Source organism: Marmota marmota, unplaced genomic scaffold, assembly GCF_001458135.2.
Source record: "Marmota marmota marmota unplaced genomic scaffold, marMar, whole genome shotgun sequence".
NCBI classification, from domain to species: Eukaryota; Metazoa; Chordata; class Mammalia; order Rodentia; family Sciuridae; genus Marmota; species Marmota marmota.
The window spans coordinates 2,171,992-2,179,504 of NW_026000244.1; positions in this window are offsets into that span (position 1 = coordinate 2,171,992).

Genomic DNA, 7,513 nt, shown 5'->3' on the forward strand with positions numbered 1-7,513 from the left:
CCCCCTTGTATCCAAACTTAATTCAAGAAAATATAGCTTCTGAGACAGCACATTTTATTTTGAGGAGGTGAGGGATATATCAAAAAAGAGTTTCTCTAAAAGGTAGAAATGAAGTCAAGATTGACCAAGACATGCCTGCAAACCAGTTCTCAAGGTCACCTCTAAGACTTGTTCTCTCTGCATCTAACTCCTAAGCTCTTTTTCTTTGTCATTTACAAAGGAAAATTCAACCTTCACCTTTTGATATGGCCTTTGGCCAGCCTCAGCATGGGGTCTCAGAGGATGACCAGATGACAAGGAATTGGGGAGGAACAGCGGAGAAACAACACAGACAGAAAAGTGAAGTGCTGAATCTGAATCTTTACTTAAGTCTTGAATCCTATATACTGTTCTTTTTGGAATGATTACAATACTTGTGACTACAAGGCAGGAAGCACAGAAGTTGTTATTCAAGGACATACAGTTTCATTTTTGAGTAAGCCTAATCAGACAAAAATAATCATTAATCCTAAGGAGCAGTAAGCACTTTTAAGTTTCATTTCATGTTCTGCCTTGAGCTGTTCTACTTAACTAAGCTTAATAATATTTAGCTACGACACAGACATTTACCCTATCCCTCAAGCTGATTTATCATATTTCAAACCTGGACCTGCGCTGCGGTTATAGCAAGTGGTTAACTTGAAAGTTTCGGCTACTATTTTTAATCACTCTAATGGCAAAGAATCATACCATTCAGCCCTGCTTGCTAGCTGGTCCCTGAGTCCAATACCATCTACTTATTTGTTTTCTAATGATTAACTTTTCCTCTCTACTTTTTAAGCATCAAGGGGTCCCCCTATGTCTGATTTATTCCCAGTTACTTAAATCTCTATAGCATACCCATTTATTATTAACATTTACTATCAACCCTACATTGGGATCATATTTTCCTGTCCAGGACCAAGGGGGCAAGGTGGGAGTTGGCTCTGGTCCAGGACTACGAGGGGGATACCAAAATCTACCTCCAATCATGTAGGCCGGCCATAGGGCCCCATGACTATTGGCATAGGCCTATATTTTTTATTATTCTTTTCCTTATGACCTACATTATCAGGAAGGGCCTTTGGACTTTCAGGAGTAGTTACTTGAGGTTTATTTAGATTAACTTTGACAAGGTTTTCATAAACTTCCTTAACTGTTTTTTCCTTAGAGAGTTTTGCTGTAATGCTTAACTGTTCATGAGAATCGGCTGAATTATTGCAGTTGTTGCAAGCTGACCGATTTTCAAGGATTGTTATGTTTTCCTGGAGAGTAATGTTAATTCGCCTAGACTCAATGGTCATATGAGAGGTGAGTAATATTCCAATTACAATAAAGCCAAACAAAAACCATTCAATTTCCAGAAACATGCTGCACTCCCCCAGAGTTTTGTCGCTTTGTGCCATCCACCTCAGGAAGGCCTTGCCGTGTCATGAGTCAGGGGAGGGGGCAGCACTTCAGTACATGAGTAGTGAGTGATTTTGATGAAATTCCTAATTTTTTCTCTGTCCAGCTTTCTAGAAACATCTGCATTTTTCCTTGGGGAAAAGAAGCATGTAAGATCAAGACACATTTCCCTTTGTCTATCTTCCTGCAGAGATTTCTGATGGCCAATATGGCCCCGAGGGGAAAGCAGGGAGTAAATGAACTCTCCCTCAGTTCCATTTTGTGAATTAATAAAAGTTACTAGCTCCCAGGGAAGTTTAACCAAATTCTTTCATGATTTCAAAAAAAATGAAAACAGTACAGATATCAATGAACAGGTGAATGAATTAAGAAACTGAGATATCCACACAATGAAACAGATATACACACAATAAAATACTCATTGATGAAAAGAATAAACTATTGATTCATGAAATGTAGATGAATCTTAAAATCTTAAATCCATTTTACTATGTAAAAATAAACAAAATACCAAAAACACCTCCAGACACTGAATGTGATCTATTTCACACATTCTGAACATGGAAATACTATAGTGATGGGGAGCAGACCAGTGATTATCAGGACTTGGGGCCTGGGAATGGTGTAGTGACAAATGCAAAGCCCAGTGGAAGTTTATAGCAATGCCACCATTATGTACCACAAGTTGGTAGTAGATACCTTCTCCTGTGCCTTGTTAAAATCCATAGCTGTGCAACATACTAGTGCACAGCTGATCTATGTTAACTATAAAATGACCTATGTTAATTCTAAATAAGATTAGAGGGGTACCGAGATGACCAAAAAGGCATATAAACAATAACAAATGAACCTAATTCTATCACTGATAAACCACATAACCACACAGACAGGTGAGGAAGAAAGTAATCAACCTAAGTAACTTAAAAAAATTTGGACGGGATATTATAAAACCTAAGACAAAAGGAAATAAGAGCAAATATTGATATTTGCATGACTTGTTCTTTCAGCAAGTCCAGTTTCCAGCCTATTGTGCCTGCTGAGGGCTTCCTTCCATCCCTGGCTCCCTGAGAGTCCTGGCTGGTTCTCCCTGGGATCACTGCCAGAATACCCCATTTGCCCTCACATGCTGCCATGGGCTTGTGAGAATCCCACCCAGGAAGAATCCACTCTTTCCCTGGAGGAGCTAACTAATGCAGCCGCCTCATGGGTCAGAGTGCTTCATCTCTGAGCATTTCCAGTTGAGTCTTTCAAGGAGAGAATCCTTTTGTGTTTTAAGATATTTCTAAGGACAAAAATGCTGAATAAACTGTGGTTGGTGATGGACTTTATCACCACCCAGCACATGTGACCAAGGGCATTATTTATTTTATTTTTTTTTTAAGAGAGAGAGAGAGAAAGAGAGAATTTTAATATTTATTTATTTATTTATTTTGGCGGACACAACATCTTTGTTTGTATGTGGTGCTGAGGATCAAACCTGGGCCGCACCCACGCCAGGTGAGCGCACTACTGCTTGAGCCACATCCCCAGCCCAACCAGGGGCATTATTAAACCAGAATAACTGAAAGTCAAGTGGTGTTGGGATTATGTGGAGAGAATAAAAATGAAAGCAAATGACTGATGATTGCACCTTGGTGAGTCACAGCCCACCTTGCTTTTCCACAATTCATTCTGTTTGTGTGGTGAAACAACAATTAGTTCATTAGCACCCCACTGCTAGCTAGACTTGTCCTAACCAGGGAACTGCTGGGGCTTCTTAGAGGCTGGACTCCCACCTGCTCTGGTTTTAAATAATGAAAACAAACATGGTTTTCTCTTTCTGTTAGCTGGAGATTTGATGACTTTTCTTACTACAAAGACTCATAATTTTTTCATACTTCATAGCATACAAATGTGTCTGCAGAGTAGACAACAAGCTATTGATATTATTTATCCCAATCTCTGTTATTTATGCTGTTTACTTTCAACTAAACTGTAGTTTAATAATCAAAAGCTATGATACACAAAGCAGATTAACTCTATTTGGTCCCACATCATGTTTGTTCATACGGTAATAGAAACAGTTGGAGTTATGAGTATCATATTTTCCTCTTACCATCCTAATTTCTCCCATTTGGATGAGCTGATTTCTAATTTTTTAGTTACTCTAGAGAATGTCTGTTGTCTTCCAAAGTCACATGCAAATGGCTAGTAATCATTTTCTCCAACAAGATCAAAACAATCAGTGGTCATTAAGGTTTAACGAAGGACTGATTAATTCCTTGTATGAGTGAATGGATAATTAATAATGGAGGAATTATTTGTCTCTAAAGTGACCTCTGACGTATCAAAGTTGTTTTAAATCTTTGTACTTCAGAGTGTGTATTTCTTGCAGTCTACTCTTCACTTAATCTGTATAGGTGATTATAACTTGTTAAATAAATATAAAAATTTTTAAGCTATTTTAAACCAAGCAGCAAACTTTTTATTGCAAAATAGTATCACAAACATAACAAAAAATAACTTAGGATGTTATTATCACATTATAGAATTCCTCCTACTTGATAGGAAAAAAAAGTAATCCTCTTTTTTTTTCTTTCCTTTTTTCACATCTCATAAGGAATCTGTAAACAATTTATTTATAAACAGAAAAAATATTTGGCTGGAAAGTTGTGAGGTGTACAATGTCACAGAGATTTGTGAATTGATGTCCCTGTGTCCAGGATGGAAATGAAAGTAGATAGAAACTACCTCTTTTAAAGATAGAGGGCACTTTGAGCAAAAGGAAAGAAAAATTTTTTTTCTTTTTCTTTTTGAAAAACTAATAGTTACAGATTACTGGAGAAATATGGATCACTGCATTTTGTGACCAGAAGACAAGTTCTTCGGTGTCAGAAATTAAAGCTGAAGCCTTATCAAACAATCTGAGAGGACCCTTCTGCCCCCAAGCATATCCCAGCACAGCATGGGGGCACCCTGCCAGTAACTAGAAAAAGTTTTCCATGTCAATGAAGCCAGATTTACAGAAAGGTAGTTAGTGTAGTTAGGTAAATCGGGTCTAATTTGGAGTAACATAAATAAAATGGAGGCCATTATTAAGAATGGAATCCAGGAAAGCAGAGCAGCACTTGGGGAAATTGAAGTGGCTCCAAGGCCCAGAGCCCATCCTAAGGAAATGTTAATGAAGTAGCTCCAAGCAAACAGGGAGGTGCTAATCAAAGCTGCCCCAGGCCCTTCCTGCCCAGATTACTCCTTCAGCCCTCATAACTCCCATCTTTTGGGCTTTCCCAACTGCATCCTATCACTGCAAGATAATGAGAAAAAAAGGACAGGAGTGTGGGAAAGGTAAAGGAAGACCTTAACTTTAAAAGAGGGAAAACCTCCCCCTTCCACGGATTCCACATTTTTTTTTCTTTTTGTCATCTTCTTTTTTTCTTTTTCTTTTTTTATGTATTTCTTACATACATGACAATAGTGGAGTGCATTATATTCATAATCACCCATTCACAGCACAATTTTTTGTAACTCTATATAAAGTATGTTCACACCAAATTATGCCATTATACATGAGCTTGCTCTCTCTCTCTCTCTCTCTCTTGTATACAATTCTTTATTCCACCTTTTGGGTCCCCTTCTTCCTCCAGGAGAAATCTTCTCTGCTTTAATAAAGCTTCTACTTCCACTCTAAACTTGCCTTGGTGTGCTTCTCTGGTGTTATACTTCAGCATTCCGGGAAGCAAGGACTCCTCACCGGTAAACATCAACACCACAAACAATGTAGTTTTTAAAGGTGTTAGAAAGTCACATAAACCAGAAAGACCAGGAGAAGTAGAATTTTCAACTATTATGGTCATTCCAGGGCAAGCTGGGGGCAACTGTTCTTCCCCAGGGATTTTGCCAGTTCTGAGCACTGGCTGAGGAGTAGATCATGGCCCAGCCAAGGATCACTGGTAGGGAAGAGAAAATGGTCAAAACTTTCAAAATAGGACTAGAGTCATAGCTGATGGTGATACTGCCGATTATCAGTAAGTCCTACTTCCTCACATGTTGAAGTTTGAACATTAGAGAAGCATGCCAATGAAAGCATATAAAGCAGGGTTTATTTAAAAAGGGTTAACATATACTTCTTCCAGGAGGGAGAAGGGGGGCATAGCGGGTATACCAAGAAGTGAGCTGTTCTGCCCTTTTTATGTCTTAGGCTTCCTTTGTTCTCCTGCCCTTTTCCCCTAATCTTTCTCCTTCCTGCGTACATGACTAGGCCTAGGAAATGCTGCTTGGTGGGCTGGCCAAAATTAGGTGGGCTGAAGGGAAAAGGGCAGGATGGAGCAGCCTTAACAACCTTAAGGCTCCCTGTAGGGAGGGACAATTCAGGGGACAGGTTACCCTGGCAATAAGCTGTAGCAGGGGCAGGTTCTCAATAAGGATGCAGGAAGGGCTCTGAAGGAATTAATATTTCAATCCCTCAGGGAAAAATTTCCAACTTGCCAGACTCATTCAAAATTGGTCTCCTTGATCCAACCTGACTTGATTTACCTATCTATACTAACTGCCTATCTGGCTTCAATGGAATAAAGTCTTTCTAGTTTTTTGTTTGTTTGTTTGTTTTTTCCACCAAGGATTGAGCCCAGAGGCACTTAACAACTGATTGTTAACTACTGTTTTTTTGTTTTTTTTTTCATTTATTTTATCTTGATATAGGGTCTCACTAAGTTGCTTAGGGCCTTACTTTGCTGAAACTGGCTTTGAACTTGACATCCTGCTGCCTCAGTCTCCTGAGCTGCTGGTGATACTGCTGGTTATTGGTCCTGCTTCCCCACATGTTGAAGTTTGAACATTAGAGAAGCACGCCGCTGAGGCAAGCATATGAAGCAGGGTTTATTTAAAAAGAAGTAACATAGACTTCTCCCGCGAGGGAGAAGGGGACCATAGCTGGTATCATGATATTTCAAGAAATGAGGTGTTCTGCCCTTTTTATATGTCCTAGGCTTCCTTTGCTCCCCTGCCTTTCCCCGCCCTTATCTTTCTCCTTCCTGCATAAGTGACTAGGCCCAGGAATGCTCAGTGGGAGGGCATGAATTATAGATAGGGAAGAGGAGTGGGAGGGGAAGGGAGGAGGCAGGGAATTAGCAAGGATGGTGGAATGTGATGGCCATCATCCAAAGTACATGTATGAAGACACGAATTGGGTGTCAACATGCTTCATATACAAACAGAGATATGAAAAATTGTGGTATATATGTGTAATAAGAATTGTAATGCAAAAAAAAGTACATGTATAAAGACATGAATTGGTGTGAACACACTTTATATACAAATATATGAAAAATTGTGCTCTATATGTGTAATAAGAATTATAATGCATTCTGCTGTCATGTATTTAAAAAATAATATTTTTTTTAAAAAAAAAGGTGGGAAACAGGTGGGCTGAAGGGGAAAGGGCAGGATGGAGTAGCCAGAGACACATTAACAACCTTATAGCTCCCTGTAGAGAGGGGAAATTCCTGGGACAGGTTACCTTGGCAACAGGTGGGCAGGTTCTTGGTAAGATCCCTCAGAGGACAGTCTCCAACTTCCCAGACTCACTCAAAATTGGCCTCCTTTACCCGATCTGACTCATTTTACCTATCTACACTGACTGACTGTCTAATTCTGGCTTCATTGGGATTACAGGCCTGAGTCACCATGCCCAGTTGCCTTACCATTTTGACAGGTATCATGAATATATTTTTCTTTAATATGAGTTTTCCTCAGGAAAATTTTGCACAGAAATTAAATGACCTGAGGCAAAACCTTCTCAAAGTCTGAGTTAGATCTCAGGAGTCTCAGAATTTTAGGCAGTGATGACCTACTATGGCAGGTACCTGAAATGAGAGCCCTGAAGGGAGGTGTGATATGACACTAAGGATCTGTTTGGCAGAAGACCCCTGGGTGGCAGAAGGGACACCTGTCTGAAAGAGAAGTGACAATTGTGGAAACTTTAAACTTTTAAGACACATAACTGGTCTTCCACTGGAAACATCCATGTGATTTTTGAAGCTGTTGACTGGTGGTCTCAGAATTTATTGAAAAAAGATGTGGATCTTCAGCCACCATTTAGGGACATCCTCCT